Source organism: Chiloscyllium plagiosum, unplaced genomic scaffold (genome assembly GCF_037043375.1).
Source record: "Chiloscyllium plagiosum isolate Xiang-an unplaced genomic scaffold, Cpla_swu_hap1 HiC_scaffold_7, whole genome shotgun sequence".
Classification (NCBI taxonomy): domain Eukaryota; kingdom Metazoa; phylum Chordata; class Chondrichthyes; order Orectolobiformes; family Hemiscylliidae; genus Chiloscyllium; species Chiloscyllium plagiosum.
The window spans coordinates 111,629,671-111,652,862 of NW_028270145.1; the positions used below are offsets into that span (position 1 = coordinate 111,629,671).

The following is a 23,192-nucleotide window of genomic DNA, read 5'->3' on the forward strand; positions in this document are numbered from 1 at the left end:
CCCTCCACACGAGATTAATGTGAACTTCACTAGTTTCCTCATTTCCCCTCTCCCCCACCTCATCCCAGATCCAACCTTCCAACTCAGCACCACCCTCATGACCTGTCCATCTTCCATCCCACCTATCCTCTGCACCCTCCTCTCCAACCGATCACCTTTTACCCCCACCTTCATCGATCTATCACTTTCTCAGCTACCTTCCCCCCCACAGCCCCACTCTCCCTCCCTTTTATCTCTCTGCCCCCTTGGCCCACAGGCTCATTCCTGATGAAGGGTTTATGCCCGAAACATCGTCTCTCCTGCTCCTCGAATGCTGCCTGACCAGCTGTGCTTTTCCAGCACCACACTTCTTGACGCTGCATTGCACTAGTGCCTACGCTTCATAAAGGACTTCCTTGGCTTTACAGATAGTTTTGAAGTTTCAATAGCAGCAGTGCACAACAGAAATTTACCAAGGCTCCTCAGACAACACCTTCCAAACCCACAGCCACTTCCATCTTGAAGGTCAAGAGCTGCAGGTACATGGGAATACTACCCCTCTGAGCCACTCACCATCCTGACTTGGAACTATATCACCATTCCTTCAGTGTCGCTGGGTCAAAGTCCTGGAATTCCCTCCCTAAGGGCATTGTGGGTGAACCTACAGCACACGGACTGCAGCGGTTCAAGAAGGCAGCTCACCCCCCACCTTCTCAAGGGGCAACTAGGGATGGGCAGTAAATTTTTGCCCTTCCTTATCACTTGAATAAAATAAAAATAATGTAGGTGAGCTGCAGGTCTGATGCAAAAGCTGACACACAGACCTGTGACTCTGGGAAATTATCTATATGTTGCTGTACAGGAAGGAGCAAAATCCCAGACGTTGAGTCTAACTGACCCTTTGTCAATGCTGAAGGGCCTGTTCTGCGCTGTATTGTTCTATGTTCTATAACGTTTGAAGTGGTCATCTAAATATTCTTAATTGTTATGATGTTTCCCACCTCTCGCACCTTTTCCATCAGACCATAAGACACTGGAGCAGAAATTAGGCCATTCTGCCCATCCAGTCTGCTCCACCAGTCAATCGTGGCTAACACATTTCTCAATCCCATTCTCCTGCTTTCTCCCCATAATCCTTGATCCCCTTTACAATCAAGAACCTATCTATCTTCGTATTAAATATACTCAATGATCTGGCCTCCACAGCCGTCGGTGGCAATGAATTCCACAGATTCCCCACTCTCTGGCTGAAGATGTTTCTCTTTATCTCCATTCTAAAAGGTCTTCCCTTTACTCTAAGGCTATGACCACGTGGCCTAGTCTCTCCCATCAATGGAAATATCTTCCCACCATCTACTCTGTCCAGGCCATTCTGTATTCTGTGAGTTTCAATTAGATTCCCCCCCATATCCTTCTAAACTCCATCAAGTATAAACCCAGGGTCCTCAAGCGTTCCTCATTGTTAAGCGTTTCATTCCTGGGACCATTCTCGTGAACCTCCTCTAAGCATGGTCCAGGGCCAGTACATCCTCCCTGAGAAACAGGGCCCAAAACTGCGCACAACACTCCAAATGTGGTCTGACCAAAGCCTCATTCCAGTAGCAAAGTCCAGATTCCCACCATCCTCTGGGTGAAAACAATTCTTCTTCAAATCCCCTTCCTGTCCTGAAGCTTAAATCTTCAGCCCCCTGGTTATTGACCCCTCTACTAATAGGAAGGCTTTATTCCTATCTACCCCGTCTATGCCCCTCTGAGCTTTGGAGACCTCAGTCGTGTCCCTCCCTCAGCCATTTCTGCTCCCAATGAAACAACCCCAGTCTGTCTAAGCTCTCTTCATGGTCAAAATCCTCCATCCCAGGCAACCTCCTGGTGAATCTCCTCTATACCCTCACCCCCATCACAATCACAACTTTGCTATAGTATGGGGACCAGAACTGCACACAGTACTCCAGCTGTCGTCTAACTCAATGTCTTACACAGTTCCATCACAACCTCTTTTTTTCTTGTATTCAATTAATAAAGGCAAGCTCCTCAGGTGATAGTTCCATTCCTCTCATCTGGCCCCACCAGCATTCCTAATTTCCATTATACCACCACCCATGGCTGGGCTTATGCCTGACCTGTTGACTCTCCTGCTCCTCGGATGCTGCCTGACCTGCTGTGCTTTTCCAGCACCACACTCTCGACTCTGATCTCCAGCATCTGCAGTCCTCAATGTCTCCTAGTTGATTGCAGATCTCACTTTCTCCTTACACTGCTCTATCTTCAGGGGAATTCCTTCTCTGAACTTATCCTGCTTCACCCTGTCCCCTTCACATCACTCCTCAAAACCAAACGCTTTTCATCAAACCATTGGTCAGCTAAACCAAACATCCCAGCCAGTTGAATACCAAAGCTCTGTCTCGTTAACACGCTCGAAGAGACATTTTAATACAGGTGGAATAAAAATGGAACTTAATGATGGTGTTTCAGAACAGAAAGTGTTGAAAGATTAATGATGGGAGTTTCTTCTGTCTTAGCAGAGAAGTGATTTAAACACATTAACTTGCATCTCTTCCGGAAACCTTTTCTTTCAAGAGAAAAAAAAAATGCTTTATTTTTAACCGCAAATGATTAGTGCAAAAACTAATCTAACTCCCACACACCATACTGTAATAATATGTCAGACTGGCGTCTAATAAAACAGAGGTAGGTGAACAGGAAAATAGACAGGGAGATTGAACATGAGAGGGAGCCAGGCAGACAGATAGAGAGAGAGAGAGAGAGAGATAATCTATCTGCAAACTCCAGGGTCTTGGCTTGAAGTCTCTGACTCATCTCTCCCGACCCAGAAACTCATTTAATCAACCCTCCCTTCCCACGTAGATTTTTAAAAACATTCCCAAAGATGAGAACTGGTGGAGAAAAAAAAACCAGCGTCGTCATACTGACGTAAGTGTTCAGTTAGACACAGAGTCACATACAAAACACCTCAAATGACGATTATACATTCTGCAGCAGCTAAGGGAGCTCAGTAAAATGACGATCAAACTCTGCCGAATATATTAGATGGGATATTTTAATAATTGTGCATCTTCAAGCCTGTCCAATCAACTCCTAATGAATTCTCAGCCCGTGAAGTGATAAATGTTTCTTTGGAGCAACAAACTGCAGCTGAGAGGTTGACCATGTAACCCTGCTGGGCCTACGCATTGTCTTGGAGTCATACAGTAGAGAGGAGTCCCTTCGGCCCATCTAGTCTGATGATAACCTGGTGGTAATGCGAGTGATCAAGACGAATGCTCTGAGGAAAGGAGTTCAAATCCCATTACAGCATTATTAGTTAATTAATTAATTAGTTAATTTGAGAGCCTTGGCAGTTGGTCATAGCAACCATAGCAACCATCATCGATGGGTGTACAGCCCCATTGGGTTCACTAATGGGGAAGGAAAGGCCTGACCTGGCCAGGCCTCCAGACCGACAGCAATGTGGTCGACTTGGACAGGGTGGAGAAAGCTGCTCAGTTCAAGGGTTATCAGGAATGGACTACAAATGCCAGCCCTGTCAGTGACTCCCATGTCCCATTAAACAGACCCCAGCCCAATTACAGGCCCTTCTATCCCTTTCACGCTTACATGTTCCTGATGAATCAAAAAGGACCCCGTACAGTGGCACGGTGGCTCAGTGGTTAGCACTGCTGCCTCACAGCACCAGGGACCTGGGTTCGATTCCAGCCTCGAGCAACTGTCTGTGTGGAGTTTGCACATTCTCCCAGTGTCTGTTGTGGGATGTGCAGGTCAGGTGAATTGGCCATGGGAAATTGCCCGTAGTGTTAGGTATATTAAATCGGGGTAAATATAGAGGAATGGGTCTGGGTGGGTTACTCTTCAGAGGGTCAGTATGGACTTGTTGGGCCAAAGGGCCTGTTTCCACACTATTGGGGAATCTAATCTAATCTGTACCAACAATCAGCAGAATGAACATCATCTCCAAAATACTCTGCAAGGAAGACAGAAGGGCAGGAAACTAGTCACCAGGATACAGGAGCACCAACTCGCTACCAAAGGACATGACCCCCTATCACAACTATCCTTACACACAGGCGAAGAGGGAACACCGGTTCATCTGGGACAATGCATCCATCCTGGGACAGGCGAAACGGAGACACGCACGGGAATTCCTGGAGGCCTGGCATTCAGACCAGAACTCCAGCAATAAACACATTGATTTGGACCCCATTTACCAAGCACTGAGAAAAAGGACCTGTAGGTGATATCACCCACCGCAACAGACCAAAGCACACAAATAGAAAGCGGGACAGAACCCCAGCGCTTCACCAGAAGCTCACTGATGATGTTCCCTAGCATTGTGAGGGAACGTCGGAGAACAAAATCTAACAGCTCAACGAGCAAACTTACTCCCTTACCCATTCATCTAGTCCCTCCCTGTTATTCACCTTAATTGGTCTAGTGATAGCTATTGCCATTTTCGCCCCACTCCCTGATTGAACAAGTTTCCGCGGAATTCTTTCAATGCCCGAGTATCAGCCCTTCTACCCTCGCCCTTGAGAAGGTATCAGCTCCCAGTAACATTCCTGATCGACCACTGTGTGTGCTAATAGCCAGCAGTGAAACCCAATCAGTCTCCCAGCCTTCTCCTTCAGTCTTCCAGCTGACAATTTTCCATTCATTCCCACTTTTCCAACAACAGGTACAGCGCTTCCCTTCTATAAAGGCACAAAATGAGAACCTGCATTTGGACAGCGCCTTTTGAAGGCTTAGCTTGTTCCAAAGTGCTTCAGAGCCAACCACGCTGTCCGACTGAAGTGTAATGTAGGGAACTTGACAGGCCATTTGTAGGCAGTGAGCTCCTCCAATGAGGGGACTTTCAGAAACACAGGAGCAGGCATAGGCCATTCAGCCCCTCCAGAACGTTCTGCCTTTCAGTGAGATCATGGCTGATCTGTGGCCTTACTCCACACACCAAGCTTTGGCCCATACCCAGAGATGAGGTGAATGACAAAGGTCTTTTCCCTAGGGTGGTGGTGGTGGCGGGGGGGGGGGGGGGGGGGGGGGGGGGGGGGCGGAATATACATTTAAAGTGAGAGGAGAAAGATTTTAAAATAACCTGATGGGTCACGTTTTTTTAAACACAGGGTGTGGTTCGTGTGTGGAATGAGCTGCCAGAGGAAGTGCTGGTCGCAGGTACAGTTACAATGTTTAAAAGACATTTGGATAAGTACATGATTAGGAAAGCTTTGGAGGGAGAAGGGCCAGGAGGGACTGGTTTAGTTTGGGAAAATGGTCAGCATGGACTGGGTGGACCGAAGGGTCTGTTTCCGTGCTGTATGACTATGACTCTATAACAAAGGTACATCTGTCACAGATTTAAAATTAACAACTGATCTGGCTTCCACTGCCATCTGCAAAGAGAATTCCAAATATCCACCACTCTTTGTGTGTGGAAATGCTCCCTAACATCTCTCCTGAAGGGGCTGGCCCTCATTCTCAGACTATGCCCCTAGTTCTAGAATCTCCAACGAGTGGAAATTATTAATCGTTATCTACCCTGTCTCTTTCTGTTAACATCTTGAAGACTTCACTCAAATCACCCCTTAACCTGTAAATTCTAGAGAAAACAGGCCTCAATTGTATGATCTCTCTTCATAACCTAACCCCTGAAGTCCAGTTATCATTCTTATACACCTACATTGTACTCCCTCCAAGAACAATCTATCCTTCCCAAGGCGTGGTGCCCAGATTTGCTCACAAAGTTCCAAGTGGGCTCAAACTGGGGTTTTGTTTAATTTCAGCATCACTTCTGCGTCCTTATACTCCAATTCCTCTCGATATAAAGAGGAGCATTCCATTAGCTGCCTCTTAAGCCCGTAAGACTATAAGACATAGGAGCAGAAATTCAGCTAATCGATTCTGCTCTGCCATTCAATCACAGGGAGGCAAGCAGGAGGCTGGAGGAACAGAGCAAGGCAGGCAGCATCAGGAGGGACAGGCAAGAGGCTGGGGGAACACAGCAAGGCAGGCAGCATCAGGAGGGACAGGCAGGAGGCTGGGGGAACACAGCAAGGCAGGCAGCATCAGGAGGGACAGGCAGGAGGCTGGGGGAACACAGCAAGGCAGGCAGCATCAGGACGGACAGGCAGGAGGCTGGGGGAACACAGCAAGGCAGGCAGCATCAGGACGGACAGGCAGGAGGCTGGGGGAACACAGCAAGGCAGGCAGCATCAGGACGGACAGGCAGGAGGCTGGGGGAACACAGCAAGCAAGGGAGCATCAGGAGGGACCGAAGTCAACGCTTTGGGTATAACCCTTCTTCAGGACTGGGGGTGGGTGTGGGAGGAGTTGCAGATGAGGGTGGAGAAGGGTTTTGGGTGGGGAGAGGGACAGGAAGGTGAGGTAGGAACAGGTGAGCACAGGGTAGAGGGTGCGACCTGGTGGATCAATGGGAGGAATGAATTTGGTTGCTGATTAGTTCCCATCCCCATTCTCCTGCTTTTTCCTAGTAATCCCTGATCTCCTTGATACTCGAGAACCTATCTATCTCAGTCTTAAATATTCTCAATGACCTGACCCCCACAGCTGCCTGAATTCCCTAGATCCCCCACCCTCTGGCTGAAGAGGTTTCTCCTTATCTCCATTCTAAAAGGTCTTCCCTTTACTCTTAGGCTGAGCACTTGGGTCCTAGACTCTCCGACCAGTGGAAACATCTTCCCAATATCCACACTGTCCAGGCCATTCAGTAATCTGTATGTTTCAATTAGATTCCTCCTCATCCCTCTAAACTCCATCGAGTATAAAGCCAGAGACCTCAAACGTTCCTCATACGTTACCTTCTTTGTGGGATTTTAAGGATTCCTGGCCCTGAAACCCGAGGTTCTGCCTGAGGAAACAGGAGAAACATTCCCCTCCTTTTCTGTGAAATATTTCAATGATGGTCACAGGGAGATTCACACCCACTGATGTGGACAGGCAGCTCCTTACTCTAACAGATCCTCCGAAAGACAACCCTCTGACAGTGCGGCACTCCCTCAGCACGAACCCTCCGACAGTGTGGCACTCCCTCAGCACTGACCCTCTAACAGTGCGGCACTCCCTCAGCACGAACCCTCCGACAGTGCGGCGCTCCCTCAGCACTGACCCTCCGACAGTGTGGCACTCCCTCAGCACTGACCCTCTAACAGTGCGGCACTCCCTCAGCACGAACCCTCCGACAGTGCGGCACTCCCTCAGCACTGACCCTCCGACAGTGTGGCACACCCTCAGCACTGACCCTCCGACAGTGCGGCACTCCCTCAGGAATGACCATCTGACAGTGTGGCACTCCCTCAGCACTGACCCTCTAACAGTGCGGCACTCCCTCAGCACGAACCCACCGACAGTGCGGCACTCCCTCAGCACGAACCCTCCGACAGTGTGGCACTCCCTCAGCACTGACCCTCTAACAGTCCGACACTCCCTCAGCACTGACCCTCTGACAGTGCGGCACTCCCTCAGCACTGACCCTATGACAGTGCCGCACTCCCTCAGCACTGACCGTCTGACAGTGCGGCACTCCCTCAGCACTGACCCTCTGACAGTGCGACACTCCCTCAGCACTGACCGTCCGACAGTGCAGCATTCCCTCCGTACTGATCCTCCGACAGTGTGGCACACCCTCAGTACTGACCCTCCGACAGTGCGGCACTCCCTCAGCACTGACCGTCCGACAGTGCGGCACTCCCCCTCCGACAGTGTGGCACTCCCTCAGTACTGACCCTCTGACAGTGCAGCATTCCCTCAGTACTGACCCTCCGACAGTGCAGCATTCCCTCAGTACTGACCCTCCGACAGTGCAGCACTCCCTCAGTACTGACCCTCCAAAAGTGCGGCACTCCCTCAGCACTGACCCTCCAAAAGTGCAGCACTCCCTCAGCACTGACCCTCCGACAGTGCGGCACTCCCTCAGCACTGACTTTCTGACGGTGCGGCACTCCCTCAGTACTGACTGTCTGACAGTGCAGCATGCCCTCAGTACTGACCCTCCAACAGTGTGGCACACCCTCAGTACTGACCTTCCAACAGTGCAGCACTCCCTCAGTACTGACCCTCCGACAGTGTGGCACTCCCTCAGTATTAACCCTCCGACAGTGCAGCACTCCCTCAGCACTGACCCACCGACAGTGCGGCACTCCCTCAGCACTGACCCTCCGACAGTGCGGCACACCCTCAGCACTGACCCTCTGACAGTGTGGCACTCCCTTAGTACTGACCCTCCGACAGTGTGGCACTCCCTCAGTACTGACCGTCCGACAGTGCAGCACTCCCTCAGTACTGACCCTCTGAAAGTGCAGCACTCCCTCAGTACTGACCCTCCGACAGTGTGGCACACCCTCAGTATTGACCCTCCGACAGTGCAGCACTCCCTCAGTACTGACCCTCCGACAGTGCAGCACTCCCTCAGTACTGACCCTCCGACAGTGTGGCACTCCCTCAGTACTGACCCTCCGACAGTGTGGCACTCCCTCAGTACTGACCCTCCGACAGTGCAGCACACCCTCAGTATTGACCTTCCGACAGTGCAGCACTCCCTCAGTACTGACCCTCCGACAGTGCAGCACTCCCTCAGTACTGACCCTCCGACAGTGCAGCACTCCCTCAGTACTGACCCTCCGACAGTGTGGCACTCCCTCAGTACTGACCCTCCGACAGTGCAGCACACCCTCAGTATTGACCTTCCGACAGTGCAGCACTCCCTCAGTACTGACCCTCCGACAGTGTGGCACTCCCTCAGTACTGACCCTCCGACAGTGTGGCACTCCCTCAGTACTGACCCTCCGACAGTGCAGCACTCCCTCAGTACTGACCCTCCGACAGTGTGGCACTCCCTCAGTACTGACCCTCCGACAGTGTGGCACTCCCTCAGTACTGACCCTCCGACAGTGCAGCACTCCCTCAGTATTGACCCTCTGACAGTGCAGCACTCCCTCAGTATTGACCCTCTGACAGTGCAGCACTCCCTCAGTACTGACCCTCTGACAGTGCGGCACTCCCTCAGCACTGACCCTCTGACAGTGTGGCACTCCCTCAGCACTGACCCTCCGACAGTGTGGCACTCCCTCAGCACTGACCCTCCGACAGTGCGGCACTCCCTCAGCACTGACCCTCCGACAGTGCAGCACTCCCTCAGCACTGACCCTCCGACAGTGTGGCACTCCCTCAGTACTGAGCCTCCGACAGTGCAGCACTCCCTCAGTATTGACCCTCTGACAGTGCAGCACTCCCTCAGCACTGACCCTCCGACAGTGCAGCACTCCCTCAGTGAGAGACAAGAGTGCTGCCTGCTGAGCCACATCTGGAAGTTATTTTGCTTCTTACACCAAGGATGGGAGGATCACATTTCAGATTCCTGCAAAGGTTTCAAGACATCTGTCAGAGGGACAGGATTCAATGGGCTGAACAGCCTTTTCCTGTCCTTTGTCTCTCAAACATCGTTAGATTCTTGGTCCTGCAGGGAATCGTTCACTTCACATAAAGGGCAGTAGCCATTTTGATGGTAAGTCCTCAAATTAATCAGCTTCAGAGTTCCCCAATTACATCCATTAAACCTTCTCTCTCTAATTCCCTCATCACCTGCTCACACTGACCCAACCAGCTTTAAAATATGACATCAGTCTTCTTTGTGCACTCAACATACAGACACACGCACACACACAGACTGACCTACACACACACAGACACACGCACACACAAACACGCTCACACAGACACACGCACACACACAGACTGACCTACACACACACAGACACACGCACACACAAACACGCTCACACAGACACACGCACACACACAGACTGACCTACACACACACAGACACATGCACACACAGACCTACACAAACAGACACATGCAAACACAGACCTATACACAGACACATACACACAGACATATATACAGACCTATACACAGACACATACACACAGACATATATACAGACCTATACACAGACACATACACACAGACATATATACAGACCTATACACAGACACATACACACAGACATATATACAGACCTATACACAGACACATACACACAGACATATACACAGACCTATACACAGACACATACACACACGCACATGCATGTGCACACAGAACACACACACACTCACACACACATATATACACATGCGCACATAGGGAGAGATGCCACACAGAGACATACACAGATCTACACACACACACAGACACACGCATACATACAGACTGACCTACACACCCACACAGACAGACCTACACACAGACACATACACACACAAACATGCAGACACACACACACATGCGCACATACAAAACACACACGCGCACACACATGCGCACACACAAAACACACACGCGCACACACAAAACACACAGTAAGAGATGCCACACACAGAGACAGACACAGCTGAAAATGTGTTGCTGGAAAAGCGCAGCAGGTCAGGCAGCATCCAAGGAGCAGGAGAATCGACGTTTTGGGCATGAGCCCTTCTTCAGGAACCTCTCACCCACTCCAACCTCTCACCCTTGGAACGTGCAGCCCTCCACTCCCTCCGTTCCAACCCCAACCTCACTATCAAACCAGCTGACAAGGGAGGCGCGGTGGTAGTTTGGCGCACCGACCTCTACACCGCTGAGGCTAAACGCCAGCTCGCGGACACCTCCTCCTACTGCCCCCTTGACCATGACCCCACCTCCCACCACCAAACCATCATCTCCCAGACCATCCATAACCTCATCAGGGGATCTCCCATCCACCGCCTCCAACCTCTTAGTCCCACAACCCCGCACCGCCCGTTTCTACCTCCTGCCCAAAATCCACAAACCTGACTGCCCCGGCCGACCAAGAACTCTTCAGCCGCTGATACAGACACAGACAAATGATGAAACAAGGAACTTTAGATGCTGGAAATGTGAAACATCCAGAAAAAAAAATTCTGGAGAAACTCAGCGGGTCTGGCAATGTCTGTGGAGGGAGAAACAGAGTTAACATCTGAGCCATCATTAGAATTGAAAGTAGCTGGGAAGTGATGGCATTTATACTGATGACGGGTAAAGCAGTGAATGGACAGAGAGAGGGCAAAACGTGGTCTGCAGCATAGGGACTGTTGATAAGGTGCCAGGAAGAAGAGAAGCTAGATACATGTTGTGGGGATTATGAGTACATGAGTGTGGAAGCAGGTCAATCTGCCCGTCGGGTCCACACCAACCCTCCAAAGAACATCCCACTCAGACTCATCTCCCCACCTACCCCTGTAACCCTGCACTTCCCATGGCTAACCCACCAAGCCTGCACATCCCTGGATACTATGGGCAATTTAGAGTCATAGAGATGCACAACATGGACACAGGCCCTTCAGTCTAACTCATCTGTGCCGACCAGATATCCTAAACGGACCGAGTCCCATTTGCCGGCAATTGGCCCATATCCCTCCAAACCCTTCCTCTTTATATACCCATCCAGGTGCTTTTTAAATGTTGCAGTTGTACCAGCTTCCACCACATCCTCTGGCAGCTCATTCCATACCCGTACTACCCTCTGCGTGAAAAAGTTACCCCTTAGGTCCGTTTTAAATCTTACCTCTCTCATCTTAAAACTATGCTTTCTAATTTTAGACTCCCCTATACTGTGGAAAATACTTTGCCTATTTATCCTATCCATGCCCCTCATAATTTTGTAAACCTCTATAAGGTCACCCCTCAGCCTCCGACGCTCCAGGGAAAACAGCCCCAGCCTGTTCAGCCTCTCCCTATAGCTCAAATCCTCCAACCCTGGCAACATCCTTGTAAATCTTTTCTGAACCCTTTCAAGTTTCACAACATCTTTCCAATAGGAGAAAGACCAGAATTGCAAGTAATATTCCAACAGTGGCCTAACCAATGTTCTATACAGCCGCAACGTGACCTCCCAAGTCCTGTACTCAATACTCTGACCAATAAAGGAAAGCATACCAAACGCCTTCTTCACTATCCTATCTACCTGGTACTCCAAAGTCTCTTTGTTCAGCAACACTCCCTAGGACCTTACCATTAAGTGTATAAGTTCTGCCCTGATTTGCCTTTCCAAAATGCAGCATCTCACACTTATCTAAATTAAACTCCATTAGCCAATCCTCGGACCATTAGCTCATCTGGTCCAGATCCTGTTGTAATCTGAGGTAACCTTCTTCTCTGTCCACTACACCTCCAATTTTGGTGTCATCTGCAAACTTACTAACTGTACCTCTTACGCTCACATCCAAATCATTTATATAAATGACAAAAAGTCGAGGACCCATCACAGATCCTTGTGGCACTCCACTAGTCAGAGGCCTCAAGTCTGAAAAACAATCCTCCACCACCACCCTCTGTCCTCTACCTTTGAGCCAGTTCTGTACCCAAATGGCTAGTTTTCCCTGTATTCCATGAGATCTAACCTTGCTAACCAGTCTCCCATGGGGAACCTTGTCGAATGCCTTACTGAAGTCCATATAGATCACATCTACTGCTCTGCCCTCCTCAATCCTCTTTGTTACTTCCTCAAAAAACTCAATCAAGTTTGTGAGACATGATTTCCCACACACAAAGCCATGTTGACTATCCCTAATCAGTCCTTGCCTTTTCAAATACATGTACAACCTGTCCCTCAGGATTCCCTCCAACAACTTGCCCACCACTGACATCAGGCTCACTGGTCTATAGTTCCCTGGCTTGTCCTTACCGCCCTTATTAAACAGTGGGACCACGTTAGCCAACCTCCAGCCTTCTAGCGCCTCACCTGTGACTATCGATGATAAAAATATCTCAGTAAGAGGCCCAGCAATCACTTCCTTAGCTTCCTACAGAGTTCTCGGGGACACCTGATCAGGTCCTGGGGATTTATCCACTTTTATGCATTTTAAGACATCCAACACTTCCTCTTCTGTAATATGGACATTTTGCAAGATGTCACCATCGATTTTCCCACATTCCATGTCCTTCTCCACAGTAAACACTGAAGCAAAATGCTAATTTAGTATCTCCCCCATCTCTTGTGGCTCCACACAAAGGCTGCCTAATTACCCTTTCATCCTTAGCGTCTTTGTAGAATCCCTTTGGATTGCCAAAGCTATTTCATGTCCCCTTTTTGCCCTCCTGATTTCCCTCTTAAGTATACTCCTACTGCCTTTACACTCTTCAAAGGATTCACTCGACCCCTGCTGTCAACACCTGACATATGCTTCCTTCTTCTTGATCAGAGTCTCAATTTCTCTCGTCATCCAACATTCCCCACAAATACCAGGCTTGCCCTTCACCCTAACAGGAATATACTGTCTCTGGACTCTCGTTATCTCATCTTTGAAGGTGTCCCATTTTCTAGCTGTCCCTTTACCTGTGAATATTAACACGGCCAATCCACCCTGACCTGCACATCTTTGGACTGTGGGAGGAAACCGGAGCACCCGGAGGAAACCCACGCAGACACGGAGAGAATGTGCAAACTCCACAATATAGTTGCCTGAGGGTGGAATCAAACCTGGGTCCTGGGCGCTGTGACATATACCTAGGGTTGTTGGTGGGGAGAGTGCGGCAGGTAGGGGGGGATAGATAAAGAACTTTGGGTGCGTTTGCTGAACATTTTTGCTCCACTGACCTCCTAGACCTGCCCGGCTCTTGCTCAAGGTTCACAGCGTATCTCGGACTCTGACGCTGGCTTCGCCCTGGTCCTTACACCCAGCGGAGAGACTGGCTGGGAAGCACAAACCGTGACTGGGGCCTGAAGGACATAGCTGTACAGAATGGGTGTGTGGCTGCCAGTGAGAAAATCAACTCGAGGGGAAATAAAAACAGCCTCACATTCCTCCTCATTCATTGCTCACACACACAGCCGTGGGCGGCACGGTGGCACAGTAGTTAGCACTGCTGCCTCACAGCGCCAGAGACCCGGGTTCAATTCCCGCCTCAGGCGACTGACTGTGTGGAGTTTGCACGTTCTCCCCGTGTCTGCGTGGGTTTCCTCCGGGTGCTCCGGTTTCCTCCCGCAGTCCAAAGATGTGCAGGTCAGGTGAATTGGCCGTGCTTAATTACCCGTAGTGTTAGGTAAGGTGTAAATGTAGGGGTATGGGTGGGTTGCGCTTCGGCGAGTCAGTGTGGACTTGTTGGGCCGAAGGGCCTGTTTCCACACTACTGTAATCTAATCTAATCTAATCACACACACACACGCATCGACGTTGGATGGTAACAGTGGGGGAGGGGAGGGGAGGGGGGGGGGGAGGGGAGGGGAGGGGAGGGGAGGTGCATTGCATTGCATTGTGATGTGAATCTGAAAGGGTTAGCTAACACCATGAGGAAGCACCACTCACCAGGACATCAAGGATTGGTGGGCTCACATGGTGGTGTTGCGACCTCTGAGCCAGGAAGCCTGGGCTCAAATCCCACCTGCCCCAGAGTAAAAACATCTCTGAGCAAGTTGATTAGAAAATTTGTTGTCATTTATCTCAAGAGGGTTGGAACATAAAAGCAGTGATGTGCTTCTGAGACTTTAGTTAGGCCTCATTTAGAATACTGTGTCCAGTTTTGGGCCCCACACCTCAGGGAGGACATACTGGCACTGGAGCGTGTCCAGCAGAGATTCACATGGATGATCCCTGGAATGGTAGGCCTAACATGTGATGAACGGCTTAAGATCCTGGGATTGTATTCATTAAGAGTTTAGCAAGCTGAGGGGAGATGTAATAGAAACTTACAAGATAATGCATGGCTTGGAAAGGGTGGAGGCTGGGGAATTGTTTCCATCAGGCGGGGATACAAGGACCTGTGGGCACAGCCTTAGAATTAGAGGGGGGTCAATTTAAAATGGAAATGAGGAGACATGTCTTCAGCCAGAGAGTGGTGGGCCTGTGGAATTCATTGCCATGGAGCGTAGTGGAGGCCGGGATGCTAAATGTCTTCAAGGCAGAGGTTGATAAATTCCTAATCTCGCAAGGAATTAAGGGATACGGGGAGAGTGTGGGTAAGTGGAGTTGAAACACCCATTAGCCATGATTAAATGGTGGAGTGGACTAGAGGGGCCAAATGGCCCTTACTTCCACTCCTATGTCATATGGTCTAAAATTATCAGTAAAAGGACTATTCCAGGGAGGTGAGTGTATTCAAAGTATACAGTGACTAGCAGGATGTTGCTGGCTGGGCCCAGCATTTGCTACCCATCCCTAGTTGCCATTGAGACGGTTGGGGTGAGCTGCCATCTTGAACCGCTGCAGTCCATGTGCTGCAGGTAGGCCCATAATTCAGGTTGTACCTTTGCTCGCTGAGCTGGAATGTTTGTTCTCAGATGTTTCATCACCACGCTAGGTAATATTATCAGTGAGCCTCCGGTGAAGTGCTGGTGTGTTATGTCCCGCTTTCTGTTTATGTGTCTTAGTCTGTTGCGGTGGATGATATCATTTCTGGTTCTTTTTCTCAGAGATTGGTAAACGGGGTCCAAGTCAATGTGTTTATTGTTGGAGTTCCAGTTTGAATGCCAGGCCTCTAGGAATTCCCCTGCCTGTCTCCGTTTAGCCTGTCCAAGGATGGATGTGTTGTCCCAGTTGAAGTGGTGTCCTTCCTCATCTGTATGTAAGGGTAGTGATAGTGGGTCATGTCTTTTGGTGGTGAGTTGGTGTTCATGTATCCTGTTGGCTAGTTTTCTGCATGTCAGTCTGATAATAGTTTAAAAATGTGTTCCTGGCAAAGCGCAGCAGGTCAGTGTCCGTTATAGTCCTTACGTGGTATTTTGTAAATCACATTCATTTTATTGGTTGTTTGTATGGAGCACTTTTAGGTTCATCATTAAGTGTATTGACTACCATGTGTTTGTGGGCTACCATGACGCCAAGGTGTCAGAGTAACCTGGTAGTCATTTCTGAGATGTCACTGATGTATGGTAACGTGGCTAGAGTTTCTGGGTGCGTTGTGTCGGCTCGTTTGGGTTTGTTGTTTAGGGATCGGGGGACTGTGTTTATCGGGTACCCATTGCTCTTGAATACGCTGTCTAGGTATTTTTCTTCTACCGAGCTGCTCGTAGTCTCTGGGCTGCAGTGTGTTGTGGTCCGTTTAAATAATGTCCTGTTGCAGCTCTGTTTGTGGGGTGTTGGGATGATTGCTCCTGTAGTTGAGTATCTGGTCTGTGTGTTTGGCTTTCCTGTAGACACTGGTCTGCAGTTTGGGTTGGATCGTGGGGATGGCTGTTTGTTCAAGCGATACTGCTTCTGTTAAGAATCCCATGGGTGTCTCATTGATTTAACTGGAACTCCATCAATAAACACATCGATTTGGACTCCAATTACCAACCCCTCAGAGAAAGAACCGGTAGTGATATCATCCACCACAACAGACCAAGACACATAAATAGAAAGAGGGACATAACACCAGCGCTTCACCAGAGGCTCACTGATGATGTTAGGAGAAAGTGAGGACTGCAGATGCTGGAGATCAGAGTCGAGAGGGTGGTGTTGGAAAAGCACAGCTGGTTAGGCAGCATCCAAGGAGCAGGAAAATCAATGTTTCAGGCGATTCGGCCGTTTCCTGACAAAGCGCTTATGCCCAAAACGTCGATTCTCTTGCTCCTCGGATGCTGCCTGACCTGCTGTGCTTTTCCAGCACCACACTCTCATCACTGAAGATGTTACTTAGCATGGGGACGAGAACAAACCTTCCAGCTCAGCAAGCAAACTTACAACCTGAACCTCAACTTGAGCTACCAAAAATTGTAGGCCCACAATGCCCTTAGGGAGGGAATTCCAGGATTCCGACTCAGCGGCACTGAAGGAATGGCGATATATTTCCAAGTCAAGATAGTGAGTGGTTTTGAAGGCAACTTGCAGGGGGTGGTGTTCCCATGTATCTGCTGCCCTTGTCCTTCTGGATGGAAGTGGGCATGGGTTTGGAAGGTGCTGTCTGAGGAGCCCTGGTGAGCTTTAGCTGAGCTAAAGTAGTTAACAGTAACAGACAGAAGTTACTGGAAAACCTCAGCAGGTCTGGCAGCATCTGTGGGGAGAAAACAGAGTAAACGTTTCAAGTCCAGTGGCCCTTTTTCAGAACTGCTGAACCCAGAGCCCCAGTTAACGTTCTGGGGGACCCGGGTTTGAATCCCGCCACGGCAGATGGTGGAATTTGACTTCAATAAATATCTGGAATTAAGAGTCTAATGATGACCATGGATCCCTTGTCAGGAAAAAACCCATGTGGTTCACTAATGTCCTTTGGGGAAGGAAACTGTCATCTTTACCTGGTTTGGCCTACATGTGACTCCAGACCCACAGCAATGTGATTGACTCTTAACTGCCCTCTGGGCAATTAAGGATGGGCAATAAATGCTGACCTATCCAGAGACACCCTCATCCCGTGAATGAATTTTAAAAATTGCTCCCCCACACGCTATTAGAGCTTCAACCAATATGACCACACGTCCATCTCCAACACTCCAAGGAATACAGCCCCAGCTCCAGCTCCAGCCGGTAAGATATTAATTGGGGGTATAGATTTAGTGCAGTTTTGACAGTAGCAGCTCGATTCAAGATGCGCCGCAGAAATTCACCAAACATCCTTAGACAGCACCTTCCAAACCCACGACCACTTCCATCTCGAAGGACAAGGGCAGCAGGTACATGGGAATACCACACCCTGCAAGTTCCCCTCCAAGCCCCTCACCATCCTGACTGTGTTCCTTCACAGTCGTTGGGTCAAAATCCCAGAATTCCCTCCCTCAGGACATTGTGGGTCAACCCACAAGTGGATTGCAGCGGTTCAAGAAGGCAGCTCACCCCCACCTTCTCAAGGGGCAACTAGGGACGGGCTATCAATGCTGGCCAGCCAACAATGTCCAAACGAATTTAAAGAAAGGGCCACAGAACCAGTTCCGTCCTGTACGATTCTATTTGCATGGAAAGAAATATTTTATTCCAAGTCAGAAAGACCAAGTGTGAGAGTCAGTGTTGACCCACTCTCCATCCACAACACACGATAATCCCAGGCATGGGAACGTCAGAGTTGGGAGCTGAAGTTTGGCCAGTGACCCCGCCCTGACCCTGTCTGATTGTTAAAATGACGTGCAAGTGAAGCAAGGGTAATGGGAGGAAAACGCTCTCTACCCAGCGAGTAGTTAGGGTCTGGGATACGCTGCCTGGAAATGTGGGGGAGGGAACTTCAATTGGGGCATTGGATGGTTATTGAGGAACTACATCCTGACACAAAGTGGGAGTGGGAATCCAGAACTCCAACTCCCTGTCAAAGCCAGGGTGTGTGTGTGTGTGGGGGGGGGGGAGCAACAGAAAATTTCAAAATCAGATTCACAGATTTTTTTTCAGAGCCTTTAAGGGCCAAAATGTACTTTAGATTTGGCGTCAACTTACCAAAAAGACAGATTTGAGGGGTTCAGGAAGCATTTGAGAGGGGCACTGGATGAATATTTGGATAGCAATAGTGTGCAGGGATTATGGGGGAAAAAGGCAGGACATTGGCTTGAGGGAACAGAATTGGCACAGGCACGATGGGCTGAATGGCCACCTCCTGTTCCCTTGTCCTCCCCCAGCTTTGATGTGGAGGTATCGGTGTTGGAATGGAGTGGACGAGGTCAGAAGTCACATGTCGCCAGATTACAGTAAAACAGGTTTATTTGAAATCACAAGCTTTCAGAGTGACAAAGAGGCAGCACTCAAAAAGTTTGTGCTTTCAGATAAACCTGTCAGACTATAACCTGGTGTCATGGGACTTTTCTCTCTCCCCAGTGTGCCTGCATTAAGAATGAATTGAGCTGCGTTTCACATCTCTCCCCCTGCCCCCTCTCCCCGTGAGACACTTTCATTGGTTTTACTGCCAGGAGCAGCCTTATATAAAACCAACAGGTTCCTGGGGAGGCAAGACTGACTTTACTGCTTCCTGCAAGGGTTTAAAAAGAGGAACAGCATAATATTTACTGAAAACTAAGGGTTAGCAATTTGCCAGTGAGGTTTGAAGTCAGATATTCAAAAATCACGTAGAGAATGAGATAGACAGTATCCCTGGATACATGTGGAGATTGTGGTGGAATTCAGGAACGTGGTTTTGGAAGGGGCTGTTATATTAAAGTTGAGGCCAATACTCCAATAGTATCATTTCACTGGACCAGATCCATCCAATTCATTGAAACAGCAATCCTTGTTCATACCTTCCATTACCTTGCCAGTCACTGGGTTGGTGATGGGGGTGTTAGATTAGATTAGACTCCCTACAGCATGGAACCAAGCCCATCGGCCCAACAACTCCACACCAACTCTCCAAAGAGTTACCCTCTCAAACTCATTCCCCCAATATGGGCAATTTAGCATGGCCAATTCACGTGACCTGCACATCTTTGGACTGTGGGAGGAAACCGGAGCACCCGGAGGAAACTCACGTAGACACAGGGAGAATGTGCAAACCCCACACAGACAGTTGCCCTGAGGTGGGAATTGAACCCAAGACCCTGGTGTTGTGAGGCAGCAGTGCTAACCACTGAGCCACTGTGCACCCACCCCGGTGGCATATATCTATTGTAGTGACTGTCACTGGGCTGGGCACCCAAAATCTTCAGCTCACCCCTGCACGTGCTCAGTTCCTGCTTCAACTCAACAAAATAGGTGACAGACATTCACAAAATGATTTCTCAAAGCAATGCCTGTTTTTAAATTTAAACAAAGCTTGGAAATTAACTGTCTCACATCATTAACTGGTGCGTCACCCATGGCAACACCTCTATTAGTCTCTACTTGCCAAACCATCAGCACTCTCCACTCATGCATTATATGTACCGGATTTTCCTTTGAAATGGATATGCTTGCACACTGACAACAGAAACACAAGTCAAAAATATTTGGCAAAGTGAAGTATTTTTAAGCACTATTCCACGATCTACGACCAAACCTTTCACGCGTCTATACCCTGACAGGCTGTCCCCGAATAATTGGGATCATGGAGGGGACAGCGAGGTTGAGAAGTGACCAGCTGAGAGTTTCACTCATAAGTCTGTCTTTGTTCCGCACTCGCCTCTACTCCACTCATATACTCAATCAAAAAAAAGGCCATTCAGCCCCTCAAATCTATTCCACTGCCGACCCACACACAGTTTAGAAGACACTGAAGGTTGGAAATCATAGTTTAGAAGAGTGAAGTATATACGATCCAGGTGGACAGTGGAATCGCTTCAGGGATATCTTCAAGGCCTCACTGGCAAAATTCCCACCTGGGAATCATGGGCCCAAAATGAAGGAGCAGCATCTGGGAAGGTGTCGAGTATCGGGAGACTTGCCATTGGGAAAAAGCAGAAGCCGGGGATAACAGAGAAAGGAGTGGTCCGCCTCACCAATGTCCCAACCACCCCTTTCCCGTGACCACCATCCACCCCAAAGTGGAACAGAGTCTGTGGGAACCCCACTGGTCTATACAGTCACCTGAAGATTCACCCTGAGAGTCACCCTCATCTGTGAGGGACCACCAATGGTGATACAATCCTCAACTGCCTTCACCATGTGGACATGGGAAGGGTGTTTCCTCTTGTGTGTCAGTCCAGGGCTAGTTAGAAAATTAGGTGTCACCCTTTCAGAGCAGAGATGAGGAGAATTTATTTTCTCTCACAACTGTATCGGAAAGCTTGGAGACAAGGTCATTGAGTATTTTTAAGACAGAAGTGAATGGATATCTGTTGACACAGACCCTCAAAGATTATTGAGGGGAGACGGGAATTAGTGAGTTTTGAGTGTAATTGTGTACGGGAATGTGTAATTTAGAATAAACAGATCAGCCATGGTGATCCTGTTGAATGATGAAGCAGGAAGGCCTATTCTTGCCCCTAAGTTGTATGTTTATATGTATGAAGTGTTAGGAACATAGCAATAGGAGGTAAACTGTTCAAACTTATTTGGCCAGTCACCAAAATTAAATATCAAATTCATTCACTGTGGTCATATTCCTACCTACCCTGCGCTGGAATAAAATCTGAATTCTTTTACATTCATTCATTGGGTATGGATGTCGCTGGCTGGGCTAGCATTTATTAACTACTCTCTGAGCAATTCGAGATGGGTAAGAGTCAAGAGTGTGGAGTCCAGCCAAGGATGACAGATTTCCTTCCCCAAAGGATATTTGTTGGCAAACACTATTCCATTTATTCACATTCTCCTTCCCAATTTCATAAAATCAGACACTTCAGAGGTAGCAATGAGGAACAAGTGTAGGCCATTCAGCCTATTAAGCCTGCCCTGCCATTCTAGATCAAGGCTGACCACCTACCTCAATGCCATTTTCCTTCACTTGTACCCTACCCCTCGATCTCATTAATATCTATAATTCCGAGAAATCTCTGTTTTGAACATACACACACAGGCTGAGCTTCCTCAACCCTCTGAGGTAGAGAAATACCCAAAATTCACCACTCCCTGAGTGAACATGTCCCTCACGGCCATCGTAAAAAGGCTTGCCCCCTTACTCTGAAAATGTATCCCCTGTTTCTGGAGCTCCCCCCATCACGGCTGGAAACATTTGGGCCATCAGCTGTGTGCTAGCTCACGAGTCCCCCTCCCCCGTACTCTCGGAGTATAATCCAGACGCTCACCACTCACTGCAGTAAAATATCTTCCTCATCTCACACCAATGGGAGCCATCCCTCTTCCTCCGCACCATCCGGGTGCCTCGGGCATTTGAACGCCTCCATCACATTCCCCTCTGCCTTCTCTCCTCTGAAGAGGACAGTACCAGCTTCTCCAACTTACCTGTGCAAGTGAAGTCTCTTCACCCCAAAGTGCTGTAAACCTTCTCGACACAATGTCTAAAACCGCAGCATTCTTCCTGAGGTATGGTAGACAGAATGGGTCCCAATACTGAGGCTAGGCCTGCGTGTTTTTATCCAGGTAAAAACAATAACTGCAGATGCGGGAAACCAGATTCTGGATTAGTGGTGCTGGAAGAGCACAGCAGTTCAGGCAGCATCCGAGGAGCAGTAAAATCGATGTTTTGGGCAAAAGCCCTGTTTTTATCCAGGGTTTCTCTCAATGGCTTGCTTTTGTACTTGATGTCCCAACTTGTAAAGGCCACATTCCAGTCTTACCTTATTAACCCTTTTCTCAGCCCATCCTACCAACTTGTGCTCATGGTGTGCGAATAGAACCAGGTCCCTCTGTTTACCGCACTCTGTTGAGAATTTGCCTTCTTTATTTTACGTTGTCTCTCCCACACAAAAAAACAGTAAACTTCATTTGCCACATATCTAGCCCTTCAGCCTATCGATGCTCTGCCATTCAAATGAGGTCATGGCTGAATTTATAATCCTGACGTCTATCAGTAGAGTCATAGAGCTGTATAGACCGCAAACAAACCCTTCGGTCCAGCTCAACCAAATATCCTAACCTAATCAAGTCCCATTTTCCAGCACCCGGCCCATATCCCTCCAAACACTTCCTACTCATTCAGACGCCTTTTAAATGCTGTAATTATACCAGCCTCCACCACTTCCTCTGGCAGCTCATTCCATACACGCACCACCCTCTGTGAAAAAGTTGTCCCTTAGGTCCCTTTTAAATCTTTCCCCTCTCACCTTTAACCTACACCCTCTAGTTTTGGACTCCCCCACCCCAGGGAAGAAACCTTGTCTATTTACCCAATCCATTCCCCCCCCCACCCCCCCCCAGTTATTGTATAAACCTCTATAAGGTCACTCCTCAGCCCCTGACACTGCTGGGAAAATAGCCCCAGCCTATTTAGCCTCCCCCTATAGCTCAAACGTAACTGTTCACAATGCTCGTAGGCTTTGTGTTGTCAAATAAAAGGTTAACTACACATTTTCTTTCAGAATAGCTGCTGAGTGTGAGTGTAAGGAATATATCATAGTGGTGCCAGATCAAGTGGAAGTGCAGCTGGAGCGAGTGGGTTCCAGAGATTTCCTCTCTGACCACTGCTTTGAAACAGCGAGATGGATTAATGGTTCCTGATGTTCAGTGATATAGTTGTGGTCAACCTTCTGACAGAAACCCAAACTCAATCTTCTTCCATATGTTGTCGGAGATTATTAACTTGCAAAGAAAAAAAAAACTATTTGCTTGCACTTTCAAAGAAGAAAGAAAATTACAGCACAGGAACAGGTCCTTCGGCCCTCCAGGCCTGTGCTGATCCAGATCCTGTATCTAAACCTGTCTCCTATTTTCTAAGGATCTGTATCCCTCTGCTCCCTGTCCATTCATGCATCTGTCCAGATA

General features: G+C 48.8%; 1 protein-coding gene across 1 annotated transcript in view; it reads right to left on the reverse strand.

The window, feature by feature from the left end:
• Positions 1–23,192, reverse strand: part of LOC122551951 (receptor-type tyrosine-protein phosphatase-like N) — a 241,737-nt gene that overhangs the window by 200,142 nt on the left and 18,403 nt on the right. The gene's annotated exons all lie outside the window — the stretch shown is intronic.